This window comes from Erpetoichthys calabaricus, chromosome 12 (genome assembly GCF_900747795.2).
Source record: "Erpetoichthys calabaricus chromosome 12, fErpCal1.3, whole genome shotgun sequence".
In the NCBI taxonomy this organism is placed as follows: domain Eukaryota; kingdom Metazoa; phylum Chordata; class Cladistia; order Polypteriformes; family Polypteridae; genus Erpetoichthys; species Erpetoichthys calabaricus.
The window spans coordinates 99,794,068-99,813,856 of record NC_041405.2 but is presented as its reverse complement, the minus strand read 5'-3'; positions in this window follow the sequence as shown (position 1 = coordinate 99,813,856).

Sequence of the window (19,789 nt, the reverse complement as noted above, 5' to 3'; positions counted from 1 at the left end):
TTAACTCAGCATCTCCCAAACTCAGTCTTGGGGATTCCATGTGGTGGCAGGATTTTGTTCTAAACAGTTTCACAAACTGTCATTTTACTTCTAACTGATCTCATTGTTCAATTAGCTGGGTTTTTTTCTTCTCTTATTCTGCATTTACAAAAAACACAGTGTGATTTTTACATTTATAAGAAACCTGAAAATATCTGACTATCTTTTGTTGTTTTCATATCCATTTTCATTTGTTCCTGTGTAGTTTGTTCCCTTAATTGTATCCTAAAAATTTGATAACACCCAGCAGAGCAAACACCTAGTAAATGACACTGAATGGTGAAAGACTATAGTTACTTCAGCATCAAACCCACTAATGTGCTCATTAGTAAATACTGGAATAAATCACCAGAACAACTGGAAAAGCAGAATGAAAATTATGGTGATTTTATTTTTTAATTTAATTTTACTGATATTATTTGAAGAAAACAACATTTCATACAATCATGTCAAAATTAACAAACCATATTAACCCCTGCCTGAGAAAAAAAGAAGAAAGACTACAACATGAGCAAATCTAAAAAAACAAAAGAAGAAAAAACAAACAAAGAAAGGAGAATGTTGCTTTGATATAAATGTTGATATAAATGCTTATTCTAATATTTGATTAATTAGATCTTCCCATATTTTGAAAAAGGTTTTAACAGATCCTCTAAGTGAGAATTAATTTTTTTCTAATATCAAATAGTGTAGAACATCAGTTACCCACTGACTTATAACAGGTGGGATAGGAGCAAGGTAAGTCAATGTGCTAGCAGGGTGGTATAAGCAGTTACAATCAATTAATCCTTCTCCACTTTAAGTCCATCTGGCAGTACACCAAACACAGCTGTTAATGGGTTAGGAGTGATGGTGACCCCACGGCTGTCTGATAGGCATTCAAAGATTTGTCTTAATTTGGTAAAGAATGTTGTTAATCTGGTGCACACCCAAAATATGTGGCCCAGTGAGGCTGGAGCTTGATTGCAATATTCACAGGTTGAATCTTGGCCTGGATGCATTTTGGTCAATTTTAAGCAAGATAAATGTGAGTGAGTGAATGCTTTGCACATATGAAGCTAGAGTGTATTCTATTCATGGCTGCCTTCCACTCCTTTTCATAGATATTAAGTGAAAGATCCTTTCCCCATCGTACCCTAGGATCTTTGAAAGGTAGAGACTTTAAAATGTTTTTATATATCGAGATGCTGTCTGAGTCATCAAGACTGATCAATATTTGGCAAAACTATTCCAACTACCACGGCTGCTTTAATGTTACTAGAATACATCGCAAATTAAAGAATTCGAAGATTTAGAGATCATACTGATTTCTTGTCCCATGATGATGACTGGCTTCTAAGTCAATTTAGATTTCCAAAAGGTATCCTCTTGGAGCTGTGTGCTGAACTGGGGCCAGGTTTACAAAGGCAAACTTTGAGGAATTATGCTCTATCTGTTCCATTGCAAGTTCTGTCCACTCTCATGTTTTTACCCACAGGAGCTTTTCAATGTGAACTGGCTGACTGAGTATTTCTCAGTCATCACTGAGTTTCACCATTCCAGCTCTATGTGATGGTATTATCCGCTTGTCACCCAGATATATAAAATTTCCTTACACTGTGGTTGAACAGGCTAACATCAAATCTCAATTCTCAGCAGTGTCTGGTTTTCCAAATGTAATAAGAGTGGTTGATTGCATGTACATTGCTATAAAGGTGCCATCAGAGAATGAATTTGCTTATGTAAACAGGAAGCATTTCCACTCTATTAATGTGCAAATTATCTGTGATACGAAAATGCTTCTAATTAATGTTGTGGCAAGATGACCTGGCTCAATTCAAGATTCATGCATTCTGAGAAATAGTAGTGTAGGGATCACATTGAAAATGGTGTTGTGTATTATGTCTGGCTTGTAGGTAAGATAAAAAAATTTAATGTTATCCCTTTGGTTAAAATTATAAATTATCTGTATGATGTAACCATATAACATGATTACTTAGGTGACAGTGAGTACATGCTGAAGACATGGCTTCTCACCCCACTTGTCAACCCACTGACTGAAGAACAGCAACATTATAATGACCTCTACTCTCTGGCTTGGGTGGTGGTAGAACGTACAATAGGGCAGCTTAAGGGCCATTAGTGTTGCCTGTAGTGCTGTTCTATAGTCCACAGAAAGTGTGTCACATTATGCAAACATGTGGTGTGCTGCATGATGTGGCACACAATTGTGGCTTGCCCGCACTTGAAGATTATGCGGCATGATGAACCTGTCTCTGACACTGACCCATCAAATGATCAACAAAATCAGACAGCATTACAACTTCATGTGAATGTAATTAGGAAATGTAAAAACAGGTAATCAAATGCAGCATTTATATTTAACCAGTTCTTTTAGTTTGTGGTCAATATCACATAGTGCAGCATTTATATTCCTTACTTCATTGGCTGCATCACTTACAGCATTCACTACTGCATTTTGTGACTGCAGAAGAGCATCTGTCAGGGTGTGTGAGCAGCCAGCACCCTAAGATGTACTCGGCACAGCAGCACCAGCACCTTTGCCGTCTGGAATCGTGTCCCCCACACAGGGGTCAACTTTTGTAATATTGTCTGAAACAGAATAAAAAGTAATAAAGCATCTGGTGCCTGTTTGTTTGTCTTATTAAACATGCAAATTATTTAAACCAGTATGGATAATGGGATACTCCATTAAAGTAATACTCCATTATCCATAAGCGAAAAAAAATTAAAACTTGCCTTTACCTGAAGTGCTGTCAAAGTCTCCTTCACCCACTTGTAAAGTGCCGGTTATAAGTGTCTTGCCAATAATTGCAGCAGCTTGCTGCTCAAATGGTGTGAGCCCCAGAATTCCGCTACCTCCTCCAGTAGTGCTGATACTCAAATGGTGGGCTGCAACTTGCTTTCTCATGTCAACTTTATTAACTGACCATTTCTTTTTTATTTTGGGCACTGTACGACTTTCTGAACTTGTACTTTGGAGTTCCTCCACCACACTATTCCACTCCATCAGTTTTCTTTTGTTTCTTATACCACAGCTTAAGCCACCAAATAGTATGTTTTCCTTGCCTCCACTTCACTGAGCAGGACCTCCATTTCTCATTAGCTGAAATCCTTCTTTTTTACATATGCAATTAATAAAACACTGAATGGAAGGGGCTATTTATATTTGCATATTCAAATAGACAAAATTCTGGGAGGAGTTGGGGGTGGGGCTATAGGTTATAGGTATATTAAAATTCATTTTGATTGGGGCTTACGCACAATTTTATGCATCTGAATTTTTTTCTGCATTCACACATTTCTAATTTTGTCCATACACCATGTTTTAGTGTGAATTCCATGCAAGACATTTGTATTATCGTAGTATTTCCCTCAACTTATCCTTTACCTGTTTTCTCAAATGTAAGTGTTCTCATCAAGTTGGTTATCGGGTTGGTCTACTGTTGCACTTTAACATGAACACACACATACATAGCTATATGCATACACACAGACCCTAACCACAACAGTGCCCCATGAATGACACACACACACACTGATTAACCTTCAGCACTTTAAACCACACAAGTGCTTTAGGAATAACACAGCCTGTCACTCAGCACTTCAAGAGACTTACTTATTGTCGGCATGAACAACATACGATATTTTAATGATATCTCAGACCTAAATATTACTTTTGGTCTACAAGAATACATTTAAACATACAAAGACTCAACACTCTTGACTCTAGGCCATTTATCAGCCAAGAATACCTTCTTTACGTACTGTTCCTCTACTATTGAGTGGAGCTCCCACTCGCAGCCAAAATAAACCTCGCAGCACAGAAGTAATGGCAAATTTCCAGCTGCACCAGGTGCTCAAACAAATCTAACTTATTACTTCAATCGCTCTATAGACATTAAGACATAAAAGCATAGAAAGTTAAAAGCAGCATGGTATTTATTACAAAAATAATAATAATACCACTGGAACAAAGAATAATAGAAAATAGGTATTGATAGGAAAGTCTGAATATATATATAGTTTTTAGAAAAAGCTTATGAAAAAGTTACAGATGACAAGGATGAATGTCCCAGGGCGTTGGATTTAGCAATCAACGTTCATGAAAATGCTGTTTTCTTCTCTGACGTCGCTCTTCCATCGTCGCTGTTTCTCTTCTTCTTCATTGCTTTCAAATGAGGCATATTTATTATAATGTTTCATGCCGTGGTTTCATAACACATGAATGTTCCATGCACCTGATTGGCTGGTTGTCAATATGATGGATGAATTTTGCTCAAACTCTTTAATCTATCTTTTCTCAGATAACAAAGTTTTTTGATATTGCCTCATGTCCTCCTTTCCCAGGCTGTAAACCAAATTGTTGTCCCAGATATCCATCCATAAAGTAATCAATAGCCTGAGGCATGGCTTAGTCTTCCTTTCCCAGGCTGTAATACCATTTTAGCACTTTGTTGTGAACAACTGTTATAAAAGTGAGGTGTAAGGTAAGAGGATATGCATTTTTATTATAATGCCTCCTACATCCGAATTCATCTTGTTGGGATTGAGCAAAATATAATAATAAAATATAGAGAATAATTTGTAGATTTTATACACCATAACAACATTATTCCTGAGGCCCCCGGTCATTATAGCTTGTATATTTCCTATCCAGTAATAAAACTGAAAGTTAGGTAGTGCCATGCCCCCTTCTGCTTTAGATCACTGTATAGTCACCCTATAGATGCAAAGATGTTTCGATTTGAGCAATGGTGATAGGTGACAGCCTTGTCAAGTACCATGTTCTAGTTTGAAGTAGTTTGAAATAGGGTTGTTAATACAAACAGCATTTTGGGATCAGCCCTTTAGCTCTTTTTCTGCTTCTTTATAATTATTTAAGATGTGGAATTGGTCATCCAAATCACTTTCAATTTAGCAGGAAACAAGGAGCTGTATCCGATTTTGGCTTTGCATAACCACTGTTTAATGCGTCTTGTTTACCAGCTGTTGAAATCTGGGAAAACACGAATGTGGTTATTTTCAAATATAATCTCCTCTTTCTGTATGACAATTGACATCAAATTTTCTTTAACCCATAGTTTGTCAAAATGGACAATCAGGCTGCTTGGTTTTGAAGCATTTGCTCTAAGTATGCAGTAAGCTGCTGAGATCTCAGTGTCCAATTTGAAGTTCTCTCCAATTATTTTAGAAAATAGTTCAGCTATGAATTTCACTGGGGTTGGACATTAATGGTATTCAGGGAGACCTTTAATTCTGATGTTGTTCCTTCTATATGTATCTTCCAGCACAGCCAGTTTATCACCAAGCACTTTACACTCAGATTCCACAGCAGTTGCTTTTTTACCAGTGGCATATGTCAATTGTTCAACTTCTTCAATGCGAGTTGTAAATGTACACTTAACTTCTTCAAGCTGAGCAGCAAGTACACTAATTCTATTCACAAGCATACTCATATTTTCCAGGATTTTTTATCAATTCTTGCAGGAATTTCTGTAAAGGTTTCAGCAAAGGTATTACATAAACGTACCAAGTCAGTCTCTGGCAGGCTGTATCATGAACTTGAGCCTGGTTTAGCTGCTTTTTCCTTCTCTTTTTGAACCCTTGGTCTGCTGCTCTTGTTTGTGTATACTTGCAATTAAATTCCCTCGGGTTTACTAAATACAGGATACTTCAGAATGGTAATAAAGACGTCCATCTCCCACAACAGTCAAGACCAAAAAATGATGATATAATACATATTAAAAGTCAGGTTTAAAATTATCCCATAGTATATGCATATATGTTTGGTATGTTCTAACAAAAACTGAGAAAATATGAAATGGCAGTCTGCCTAATTAGGCTAGGAGTCCAAATAAAAACAGAAGTTGGTTTGAACTTCAGCCTGCAGTCACATGTGGTCTCTAGGACTACGTTAGAAAACTGCTGGGTTAAGTGATGTCTCTACATACGCATCAGCTCACCCACAGAAGTAACGATACACGAAGCACGTCTCCTCAACACAGACCATTTGTTCATGCTGCCTGACTGTACCACTGGAGGTGTGTACCCATGTTAAAGTACAGGACAGAAGACAAAATAGGCAGAATCACTAAAAAAATTCAAATTGTAAACAAAACAAAATAAAACAAAACAAAACAATGCAAAACAATGCAAAATCAATAAGTCAAAAAGCACAAAACATACTGAATCTGATGACAAGTGAAGCTCTAAGCCATTGTAAAACCACCATCTCAGTGTCCCATTTGTTAGGCCCCTGTACCTATCATATGACTATTGATTAACAAAAAAAAGTCAGGTAAAGGCAGGGCTGGCGCGAAACACCATTCCTGTCAGTCTGGTGTAGGTTGTGTTCGAGTTGTTCAAATGTGCTTTGTAAAGGACTTGTGCTCTGTCCAAGGATGGTTCCTGCCCAGCGCCCAATGTTTTAAGATAAGATCCAACCCCTATGACAATAGATCTGATTGAGCAGTTTCAGAAAATGTATGGAGATTTGGAGGTTGTTGTTTTAGGTGTGTCTTCTCATGTAGCCCTTCTATAATATTTTGGAAACGTTTTTTAGTTTTGGACCAGAATAATCACATAATTATTGGAAACAGCAAAAAAGACAAAGATTGTATGTAATCTCAGACAATAACGCAAAACCTGATAGAAAAATTCTAGCAGTATGACGTTCAAATTCAACACTCAGCCTATTGTAAGCACTTTGGCAGACAGCGGTTTAAGGATCAGCGAGGTCACATTTGTAGAAAGTACTGTAGATAATTCTGTTCTAAAAGAGAAAGTGATATCTTTTTTTATAATCATCTGAAAAATTCTGAATAAAAGATCATAGATAATGTTATTATTTCTTGTCATAATACATTTAAGTAAAAGTTGAGTATTTGTTCATTTGTAAATGATTTAAAATAAATAAATATTTCTTGAACTAGAAGCTGTAAGCATCAGATGTAATCTAAAAAAACTGTATCTCAAGCTTGTTAACTGGCAGGAGACAAAAAGTTCAGATTAGAGGAAATGCCATCAGTGGAGTTCCACAGGGGTCTGTCCTGTTACTTTTCATGATTTATATTAATTGCATTGATTCTGGAATAGTTAATAAACTTGTGAAATTTGCAGTTGACACTAAAATTGGAGGGATGGCAATACTGAGGAAGCAGCAAAAAGAATTCAAACAGACCTGGATAATTTTCAGAACTGGGTGAACACATACAGATACAGTTTAATGTAGAAAAGTGCTACATGTGGGCAAAAGAAACATCAATTATAAATACATGATGGAAGACACTATTATTATACAGGAAGCAACTTCTGAAAGGATTAAGTGGTTTATGTTGAAACAACATTTTCATTGATAAAGCAACATACAGAAGCAAATAAAATCTTAGGTTATATCATAAAAACTGTTGAATATAATAGGAATAGGAATTCGCCAGGCTAATACAGTGAAGCACTTTAAACAACTGCTGAAAACACATTACTTTAACATGGCCTTCTCATAACTTCACTGTAATTTAATCCGGATACTCTGTATATCCAATTCATTATAATAACTATTCATGGTGGCTCTAAAATCTGTACTAACCCCTACTCTCTCTTCTGTTTCCTTTTCCAGTGTCCTTTTGGTGATGGTTTGTGCCACCACCATCTACTCAAAGCACCGTGATGTTCCAACAGTGATGGATTAAAAACCAGAAGTCTGCATGACCTTCATCATCAAGTCCTTCCGTGAGAACCCTAATTACAAAGAGGACTATTTCATTTATGTTAGGTAGAATGCCCAGAGGGGACTGGGCGGTCTCGTGGCCTGGAACCCCTGCAGATTTAATTTTTTTCTCCAGCTGTCTGGAGTTTTTTTTTGTTTGTTTTTTCTGACCCCCCTGGCCATTGGACCTTACTCTTTTTCTATTTTAACTAATTTTGTCTTATTTTAATTTCTTATTTTGTCTTTTATTTTTCTTTTCTTCATTATGTAAAGCGCTTTGAGCTACTTTTTGTATGAAAATGTGCTATATAAATAAATGTTGTTGTTGTTATTGTGTTCTATTGTCTATTCTATTTAACTGTTGTGCTAAATAACATGCAAGTACAGCTTCAACCTCAGTGCAAGAGAATTACCCTAACCTCCCACCGCCAAAATGGAAACATTTAAACAAAGATAAAGCATCTCTGTATTTAAATGGTGCACTCTACAACAAAAGGCATGATACTACTGTTAAGTTTAATTGGGCTGCTTTGGGCTATTTTTAAGATGTTAAACTGTACTATCAAATGATACCTGCCATCACTGGAACCAAACAGTGTATTGAGTGAGATCACAGCAGTGTCCAAAGGAATGAAATGATACGCTCCCCAATATATTACTACCCTAGTTCTAGGGTAGATGCTTCAACACTTATGGGCTTTTTAGTACCACCTGCAAGGCTTCAAGTAAAAACATTAACCAGAAGCACTTTTCCTTGTCTTTGACCAACTGGTTGTTTCAAGTCGCTGTTGTCTTCCATCCATAGCATTCTCCAATTCCAAAAACAACTGCAAGCATGTGAGTATTTTTACGTGCTTTTCTGCTACCCAGAAACCATTGTTTTTGGACTGTGGGAAGAAACCTATGCAGATCCATAAAGGAGCACCTGGGACAAATACCATTGGCTCCTTACTGTGAAGCCACAGCAGTACCAGTGCTCTACCATGCCACATATTCATTGATAATTAACACATTTACAGTAGCCGGGGCCTTAAAAATGTGGAAAAAATACAGTTTATCTGAGACTAATTTTAGTAAAATATTGCATCCATTGGAGAGGCTAGCCCTGTCATCCTCCCCTTAAACTCTGCCCATAGTTCCATCTTTACCAGTTCTTGATTAATATTCTAGTTTCCCCAAAAAAACTCATGTCCTGCTTTTTTTTTTAATTTCTAGACCCATATTTCTGAACCTCCACTTTAAAGTATTTTTTTTTGAAGGTGTATGATCTTTTGTTTGTGACGTCAACAATACAGTAGTCAATAATAATAAAAATAAACAATTTTCTACTTCATTTTAATTTTTGCAGTTGGATGAGCATTTTACCAACCATGATGGAAAACCTACTGTTCATCAAGAAACTTTCGTATATTTAACATTGATAACCTGTTTTAATAAATCCTCAACTACTTCTGTGATGATATTTACACCTATCTAAAGATTATAAGCTACCTCTAAGGATAATAAGAATGCACTGGCTTGCATGCCAATGCTTCAGTTCATCTTCAATCACTGTTATGTTTTTCAGACATATTTTCAATTAATAGTATGCTGCAGGATTCCTCATTTAAAAGAGTTTAGTTAATGAAACTTGACTTCTTTTCTCATTCTAATCCTTCATTCTCATATCATTTAACTCTTCCTGAAAATTGACATTCTTGTCATCAGTCCATTTAAGCACTTGTCTGTGTCATTGCATCAGTTCTAAGAATCCTACAGTATCTTCACAGCTTGTTGCAATACTACTATTACTACTACTTCCCCAAAAAGATATAATGTAAGGGAATTGTTCAACAGCTAGCCATGAATGATGTAAATGCAAATTAAATTCATAGCAACAATTTAATTACTAATATATTTCTAATGTTGTATTTCAGAGTAATGGATTTACAGAACCCAGTTAATGGATTTACTTGTATATTGAAGTCCAAAGGAAAAGTCATAGTGCAAGGAAAAAAAACTGCCATTGAGATTCTCATTTCTCATTGTTTCTTGGCTAGCTGCCTTAACATCTTTGTCAGCTCTGTGTATTGGGATTGATTTTGAATTTTGCATTAGCTAGGAAAGGCATGTGTCTGCAAGGATGCATTCCACCTTCTCTCATGACAACATCACCAGTAAAAGCTCTTTAAGCGTACAACCAAGATTTATCATTATTGTGAAAATCTATCTTGTTATTAAAGGGATTATCTTTTTTCTGTTGTCTAAGTAATTCACACAAAAAAGGGACATGTTACTCCTGTCTGGAAGTGTTTTGTTTGATTAACTTGAAAAATTGCTGCCTGCTTTCTATATAAACCAAGAACCTTCTTTAGTTTTTGCTCTATATCCTGTTAACAAAATCATTCGCACATATCATTATTTACTTATCGTTACTAATGGTTATATTTAACTCCTATGTAAATAACCTTTTAAAATTATGGAGCCATGTCTCCCTTAAACATATTTAAAATTATTACATTTTAAATGGAATGAAGCAAGTAAGCATACATCACATAATCTTCATTTAAATAATATTTTTTACATATGAGTTGCTTAAAGGGACTAGCTTGGATGCCTTACATGCATTACAATATTATTTCAGCATATCTGCGACCTTTTCGCTTACAGTACAGAAGAATACTTGCCTTAAAAGACAGCCAGTAATGAAGATTATCAGGAAATTGGATTTATCAGGAAATTGGATTGCTGCTTCATGGCAGTCAGATAAACCTTTTGGTTTAGAATCCACAAAAATGCAACACACTGTATGTAAGGAAATGTAAAATATTTAACCTTCAAAACTGAAAACATCAACAAATATTACTGGACAGCAGTTAGGCATAAGGGAAGGAGTGATTGCAAACACAGCCAAGATATTGCACCAAGTGTCTCTTCCACTTAAACAAATGCTGTTTCCCTTTTTTATTAGTTTGACAGACCAAAACTAATATTAGCCTTACTACGATACTTAGCATACAGTCTAATGATTGACTTGTTTCCTGGTGTTTACTCTGACCTGCCACACAACAGCTGTTTTGAACACAGTTTATTCTTCCAAAATGTTCTGCTGCCTTATACATAAGAAAACATGGAATTGAGGATTAGATCTCCCATGAATACTTTTGCTAAAAATAAACAAGTTCATTAAAAAAAACAGCATGTACTGTATAACCTTTCCAAGTTGTTAGGTTAGTATAGCTTTATCTTAGCCTTTTTTAAATATATCATTTGTTTTATGGCACAATACCTGCTCAATTATTCATACCAAATTAGAAAACAACTTTTTCATTACAAATGCATTATTATTTTATTTTCACTGTGTTTTCTTGCTTGTTTTTAGTTCATCAAGACGTGTACAAATGTACATTATTCAAATGACTAATATACTCTTATAAATGTAGAATCACTAAGTAGTAACATAATATTATGCACTGAAATAACTGAATAATATCTGAAATAACAGCCCCATACTTAATATTTAGCATGGTGTTCATGTCTTTAAGTGCCACTCCTTAAACATTTTGTGCTTGTCGCTAAAGAGTTGGATTTTAATTTTATAACTCCGCAGCACTTGACTCTAAAAGACCTTTGTCTTATATAGATGTTGTTTTAGATACATAACATGTCGATTTTTGTGATGAGGTTGGTCCATTGATGAAGGTCATTTTTGTGTAAGTAATGCTGCACAGTGAAGCAGTGCAGCACCACTTTGTTTTCATCTTAATCTGCCTACATGTCCCTTGAAGTCATTTTTACGGGGGGTTTGCTTTGTCTTCATGCACAATATTTAAGTTCTTCTATCTACCAGTTTTCCATGTCTTGTCTTGACCTCCACAGCTCCCCTTAACAACCATTTTGTAATGACATTTCAGATTCAAAATTCCTACCTGAAAGCATATTTATATTTTTATAGTCTTCCTCTGCTTTTTAGTGCATCATTTAAATGTGTGATCCTCAGAGGAGCCAATGGTTGTTGGGTGTTGTGCAATGTTTGAAGAGTCAAAAGAATTGTTAGGCTCTGGAACTGCCATCAGCAACAATTCCTAATGACCACTTATGACCAGACTAACACCTAATTTTGTTAGTTGTTTTGTTTGTTGAATTCTGAGACCATACAACTGAAAAGGTGCCCAAACTTTTGCAAATGCTACATTTGCTATTATATTTTTTTCTTACATTGTTTCAATTCATCTGATAAATTTGAACTGTATATTAACATCTTCATAAAAATGCCATTGTTTTAGTTTGTTTGCTTTCAAAGTTGTATTTTTTACTTTAAATATCGGCAGAGTAAGTTATTTACCCATATACAGTATATCAGAGGAAAATAACAATGCAAGAGAATTTCTACAGTTTGTAGTTTCAAAGACTGCAGAGAGTAAGCTATCAGTAAAGACTGATGAAAGTGAATCTTTAAATTGTAAGCAAAATGGAGATGAAGTGGGTGACATGAACAAGAAGTCAACAATAAAAAAGAAAAATAAGTAAAGCAGTCATCCGGTGTTACATTAAAGTTAGTTCTTCAACGAGAACTTGGGGACACAGGTGGAAGTTACATAAGGAATTATTTAGTACAAATACTAGAAAGTATTTCTTCATACCGAGAACTGTAAATACTTAACAACTGTAGGCTACAAACTGGAGCATATTTCATGTTATACATTGAAGACCTTCAGTTTTTGACTTGTTAATTATACTTGAAATTTTAGGTAAACAGGAATTGACAAGCTCTGTTTAATTAGAAAATGTGTGTGTGTGTGTCAACATGCTTCTTATATTGTAATAAATGTACTTATGGAAAAATCATTCTTATAATATTTTGGTTATTGAAAATGATGCTAAATTATGACTTGAGAATGCCCAGTATGAAATTTAGATAAAGGTTAAAAAAGTGCTAGTTGTTAACAGTGCAAGCATGAAAAAATATAAGCACATTAATAAAATACAATTCTCAAACTGTAAAGCCCATTTATGGGCTGTAAAGCCCATTTATGCTCACACACAGGCCCACATCCACATTCACACAGGTCAATTTGTAACCACCAATCAACTCAGTCTGCATGTCTTTGGGGATGTGGGAGGAAAACCGGAGCTTCTGAAGAACATGCCCATATAGACACAGGAGGAATGTCCTCACAGATAACATCTTAGCACTGGATATGAAACCAGGACACTGGATCTATGAGCCAAAAGTACTATCCACTACAATACTCTGCTGTGCTACCCTCTGTCACTCATGTAATGCCATTGCCATGTCATTGAATCAAATAATTAAAGCCACCATAGAAGAAACATTATTAGCTCTAATCTAGAAACACAGTTTAGCTGCTCTTATGTTTTAAATTATTTACACAGAAAATACAATATAAAGTAAAAATAGTAATGCTCCCAGCAGTCATCCTTACAGGAACATCATGTCAAATTTTAGAACATGACATTGGATTACATTTGAGTACTGTCACTATTTCACTTGTTGTCAACTGAAGGAATTCACATTCCACAAAACAAAATGTTAGGGCATCAACCGGGTCATTCTCTTTAATATATACAATGTCCTCAAAAATACACAAGGGCTTGATGGCACAATAAAGTATAAGAAAGTAAAGAGGAGCAAAACAAAGCCAACGCCAAATGGTTTAATGCTCTCTCAAGCAGTCAGTTATTTAGAAAGGGCTTTGTTGAGCTGTCGACTTTCTGCAGAATGAATGTGCCATGTCGGGAGAATCTCAGTTTTACAGCAGTGGGACAAGACATAGGTGGAGTCAGTTTCCCTCTATGGGAGAAAAATACATGATATTGTTAGCGACAACGTCCCCTCGTGTGCCAAAGGGGTATTGCTTACCTTGGATGAACCCAGAAGACAAGTCTCAGACACACATGCGTGACACATCATGCACGCTGACAACAATTCAGTAAGTAAGAACCAAGCCATTCAAGAACAGCTTAATAGCCCAACATAATTTAAAACTCTTATTAATAGAATATTCTTAAAAGCAGTGCCAAAGGGTGAGCTTTGGCAGCAAGAATTAGTGATTGCAATCCTTGCTCTCTTTGACTTCTATTTGTATCCTTTAAAAACAATTTATTGTTTTTGAAAATGTTTCTGATTGCAACTCTGTTGTTAGAGACTGTTTACATTTTTTATATATTATTGTATATTTTCAATTTAGTTTTGCTTCCTGGCAATTTTGTATGTATTTTTTTAAACGGATTCAGGTCGGCCACCTCATCATAATATCGCAGGTTGTTGTCACGTTATGGGATGGATTTGTGACATCACAGAGTGTGATCTCATGGTTTTGGTGGCCATTTTAAGACACTATAAGATCATCCTGGATATTTACAGACTCCTATATTTTTTAAATGTTTAATAGTCATGTGCTTTTGTATGCTTTTATGTATTTCTGAAATTTTCATCAATTTGTTGTTTTAAGCAGGCAGGTGCCAACGCCAACTTTGCAGTTGCAAGTTTTACATTGTTCTGCTGTTTAGCCTTCTATTTTTAGATAAGTGTTGAAGCCTGTAATGACAAGTTCTACCATATGTCATTTTCTGCATGGTGCCACCCTTTTGTTGATAAAAACGTTGTGTTCTTAGCAGGATTGTTTCATACTTTTATTTTTTTTTTAATTGTGGGTACTAGTTGTCACACCCTTGCTTTCTTTTTTGATCATATTTTTCTTCAGTGCCTGTTTAATTAACTTCTACTATACAAAAGTAAAAAGTAACCTAGTAGCCAAAATAATGTTTTTAAATATATTATTCCACTGTAGAAGGTTTTCATATTGAACCACAGTTTATCAGGAAAAGGATGATATGTCATTATGCATTTGAATTAAGATAAAACTGTTCTTTAATGTAATTGCCCTGTTACAATGACTATTTCTTTAATTTAACCCTACAAGTTATTGAGAAAGCAGAAAAAACATTATTAACTGTAATGATTATAGGTATCCATCTATCCATCCATTATCCAAACTGCTATATCCTAACTGCAGGGTTGCGGGGGTCTGCTGGAGCCAATCCCAGCCAACACAGGGCGCAAGGCAGGAAGCAGACCCCAGGCAGTGTGCTAGCCCACAGCAGATGATTATAAGTATTAAATTCACCAAATACCAATGACTGTATTTTGTATTAATCATGCTGTAGAGAACTATATGATTTTATACTTTTTTTATGATTTGATCTGCATTTAGGTAGGAAAGGAATTATGTCTATGCAAAGAATATGAGACTGATTTAATTCTTCTATGTGAAACAGAACACCCTGTGATATTATGAATCAATGTGATCATTTTCTTCACTCTTGCTTAAAATTATATGACAAAAATGGTCATTTATGAATTAATAAATAAGGATTATTAATCTAATCAAACAAATATAATCTAATGAAGATATTAAAGTTATAAGAATGTAATCTCTTTATAACTAATGCAATGAACTTAAAGAAAACTGCTTAAAATGGGTTTGTACTGAGACTGGCACATTCTTTAGATAATGTAGGCGCCTGGTACTGCTTTGTTTTTCTGTACTCCTATGTCATAAATTAAGATGTCCCCTAATATTTATGGATGACCTCAAAATGAACTGTTATGTTTTTTTTTCTGTTCTCTCTTTGGCTAATGAACAAGCTAGGTGATAAAAGGGTGAATTTTTATAAGTTCAGGACCCACCTAATTAAACACATACATGTTTTCTTTTTTAAAGTGGTATATAAAACTATGGCACATGCTTTACCTTTGTTTCTGTATCTTTCTTTTGTCAACTCAAGTGGCTTTATTGTCATACCATCCATACACAGTACTACAGCCTAAAGTCAAAGTGAACTTTATTGTCATCTCAACCATATACAAGTATACAGATGGATGAAATTGTGAACAACATGACGTGCAAATAATAAATTAAAAATTAAATAAATTAATTCATTTTTTAAATTTAAATTTAAAACACAAACAAGACAAGACATTGTGCAAAGACAAGACAAAGAAGTAGCAGCAATATTGATGTGTAAGAGATAGATAGATAGATAGATAGATAGATAGATAGATAGATAGATAGATAGATAGATAGATAGATAGATAGATAGATAGATAGATAGATAGATATGTAATATAATAAATAAATAAGAAATATAGATAATACAGAAATTATCAGTGTATGATAATAGTTGTTTAAGACATGTGTAAACAATAACAGGTCAGAATGTTTCACAGCAGAAGGATATCAAGAGTGTCAAAATACTTAAAGGTCAGTAAGAGATTTTCAGTTCTTTTCTACATGCACACTCGTCTTTGCAGGAAAGTGGCTCGCATGTATAAAAGTGGCACAAAATAGTGGCACGAAATAGCATTCACCAGAACAAGTGCAAGACAGGTAAAGAACTATACTATACTATAAATAAATAATAGGTAAGTTAATAGATAGTAATAATTTAAAATAGATAACAAATATAATAACTGTAAAACTAATAATAAAAAACAACAGCAGTAACAATTGTAACAAATGTGCTGCGTATAAATTCGCTACTAGGGTCAGATCTGAGGATGGAAGGGCACCACAGAGTTCAGAGTCCAGACAGCCAAAAGGTGAAAGCTTTTGTAGTACCTGGCAGAACTGCATCAAATGTTATAGTACCTTTTGTCAAATGGAAATGAGATAAAGACAACGTGGGAGGGGTGGTAGTAGTCCTTCACAATGCTGTAAGCTTTGCAGATACAACACTTTACAAAGATGTCTTCAATGGAGAGCAGAGAGGACCCAGCAATCTTTTCTGCATTGTGTGCTGAGAAACAAAACAGTTCCCAAACCAGACAGTAATGCATCTGGTTAGAATACTCTTGATGTAGAATGTGGTGAGAATGGGTGGAGGTAGTCTTGCCTTCTTCATCCACCGAAGAAGACAGAGATGCTGCTGCACCTTCTTGATTATGGAGATGCTGTTAATTGACCAAGTGAGATCAGCTGCCAGGTTAAGAGATAGACTGTTGCACTTGCACCAGTCAGCTCATCGTTATATCTCCATTCTGTAAGCTGACTCATCTCCATTTCTGATGAGACCCACTTCCGTTGTGTCATCCGCAAACTTAATGATGGTCTTAGCCATTCAATTATGAGTCAGCAGAGTGAACAGTGAATAGAAGTCTGCTGAGTACACAGCATCTGTGCTCATCTCGATAGTACTGGAGATGGTGTTTCCGATGTGGACTGTCTATCAGTCAGGAGGTTCAGGACCCAGTTGCATAGGGAAGTGTTGTAGCCTAGCAGACCCAACTTCCCTATGAGGTTTTCTTTTTTTGCTACTATGTATTAATGTATCCTATGTGAGAGAATCATTTAAAAGGTAACAATAGTTATGGAAGTTTGGTTTGCAGTGCACCCTGAAATATATAAACAGTTGTTTTAGAGATGTCATGAAAAGAGCTAATGAAATGGTTAGGTAAATGTACTAGAAGATAGACTGATGCCATACACAAAATGTACTAAGAGATAATGATTAAGAGATCAGCAAATGCCCAGTAAACAAGAAGACTAGACAGTTGCCATTTACGCAAAGATTTCAAGGGTAATAGCTGAACACTATAAATATGAAATTTGGTAGAACAGACTTTTATTTCAATAAGTTCAATCAGAGTAAATGCATGCATTAATCAGCACTGTTATGTAAATTCAGTTGTTTATGAACTAGACCTCTGCTCTTTTGTAACAGACTGCTGTGATGAATTCTCCCTCTTCAGCATTTGCTGAGAAGTAAATTAAAGACATAATGGAGAAGTTTTCTCCTGCCTGGTTTTGTGACTCAAAGAGGTTTTATTAAACGTGCCCAAGTAGAGGATAAGTTTATTTCTTTAATTAATAATTAATTTCTAAAACAATTTCTTACATACATATACACTAGCAATGACTGCACTGTAAGCCACATTTGCCCAATTAATTACCATGCTTTTATGAGAGGAGAGTGAAAAGACCACAAAGACAAAGAGTTGGCTAAGAACTGAAAACAAGTCACTGGAACAGAGAAGAAGCAACACTGATTATAATGGTCCTAAACATTCTGCGCATTGCATGTGGTGTGTTTTTGTGTATGCTAACATGCTAGGAAGTGTGTATATCTCAATCTCAGTTAAACTGTAATTTATACAAATCTTTCATGGAGCAAATACTCCTTTTTCATTAGCATGAAATTTTTCAACAGCAAATATACATGAAGAAACGTGTATTGAGTTAAGTACTAAACAATATCAAGAAGCATTAAAAATGTAGTCAGTTTCTTGTCAGTATTTACAGAGTGCAATAAAATAAAAGAAAGTTATAAAGTGAGTGAATGTGCACTGATTTTAGGGAAACAATAACATTCTACAGATTAAAGTTGAATATCTACAATAAATGATAACTGTTACACAGAAAATAAATTCTGTTTCCTAGCTTTATTTTGTCCCTTATAAGTGCACTTAATTCTGGCTGGCAGAGGTTACATCTTAATTAGAAAGTTTTAAATAGTGTTTATAATTATAGGTAACCAAGTATTTAAATGCATTGAAAGATTATCAGCTTTATAAGTTAAAGACAACATCCTTCTTTCTTTATGAACACTACAAATTCAGCACATTTGTCACTAGACAAGAAAGCTATTGACCCAAGCATGTTGACAAAGACTCCAGGATACAAAATCTGTCAATACTGTTCACAACTGTGCCTCTACTATATTCAGAGTGTGAGCCACAGGGGAGGGCTAACATTCTACTTTATTTCTAGGCAGCTTCATATACTATACCCAAAAATAAGAGAAACAACATGGGAAAAATTGCAAAAAGTGTATGTGAGCAGAATGTTGTGACAGAGTGCCTAAATCATTATATCAATTTATGGTGTTCCTATCATTGATGTCAGGAATGCAGAGAAAAAAAAACTCTCTTTGCAAATGGGTTTGAATACTATCTGTTGTACAATAGCTTTTATATCTAAAAAGTTTGCTAGAGCAGTACTAGAAAAATGCAGTGTCTGCAAGAAATGCAAAGCACTATTGTTTTTATACCCATTTTTGGCAGTCTCTTTTCTGGTGTATTGTATTTATAATTCATTACTTTCATTATAATATGTATAATCATTCCTTACTTTAGAAACATGGAACATGTACAAAAAGAAACTTTTTCCAGCTCATCTTTCAAATACTATAGTTCTGACATTGATATACTCCTCTGCATAACAGGAACTTTTCTAAAGCTAGAAAGAAAGATAGGAAAGCAAACATTCTGTACAGTAAATTTTCACACAATAAGTGTTTGAAGCTAATTACAGGCTCAGTTTGAATTCTTTAAACCAAGTTTAAATTCTTGCAGCATTCTCTTTTGCTAAATAGCTAGAATTATTTAGGTTATATATGTACTGTATATAAGCAATATTAATCATTCCTCCTTTAAACAAACGTCATTTGATTCCACTCAAATCCTTTTGAGTTCAGAGAGATTGTTATGGGATACAATAACATTACAGATGTGGCTGAAAATTTTGATAACCTCTTCCTTGCTTTTCATTTATGATTCACTAGCCAACCCGCGGCGTACCATACGCCGCATAATCAGGCCGCTTTTTTAATGATTTTTAAGCACAGGGAAAAAATTAACATTTGAAAAATCAGGAGGAGAGGGGAAGGACGCCCATTACGCCCCATCCGTCATGCTAGTCTGCTGATTTCTCGTTCAGTAACCTGTGAGTAGTGATGGGCAGGGTGAAGCCTCGCGAAGCATCAACACGTTTGAAGCAATTGTGTCGGAAATCGTATCGAAGCTTCGAAGCATTTGACACTCACCTCTCTCGTGACACCTCCTGGCCATTTTCATTAACGTTAAAGAAACTTATTATACACTTCAATGACGTCTGTTAAAAGTCGTATTGCTTTTATTTTTTCGTAGCTACAGACTGACAATGAAGAGAAGGGTTCGTCAGCAGCTTGTAGTGTGTGATGTCTAAAAAATATAAATATAACTAAGGCCGACAGGCAGAATGCACTATACGATAGCAAGAG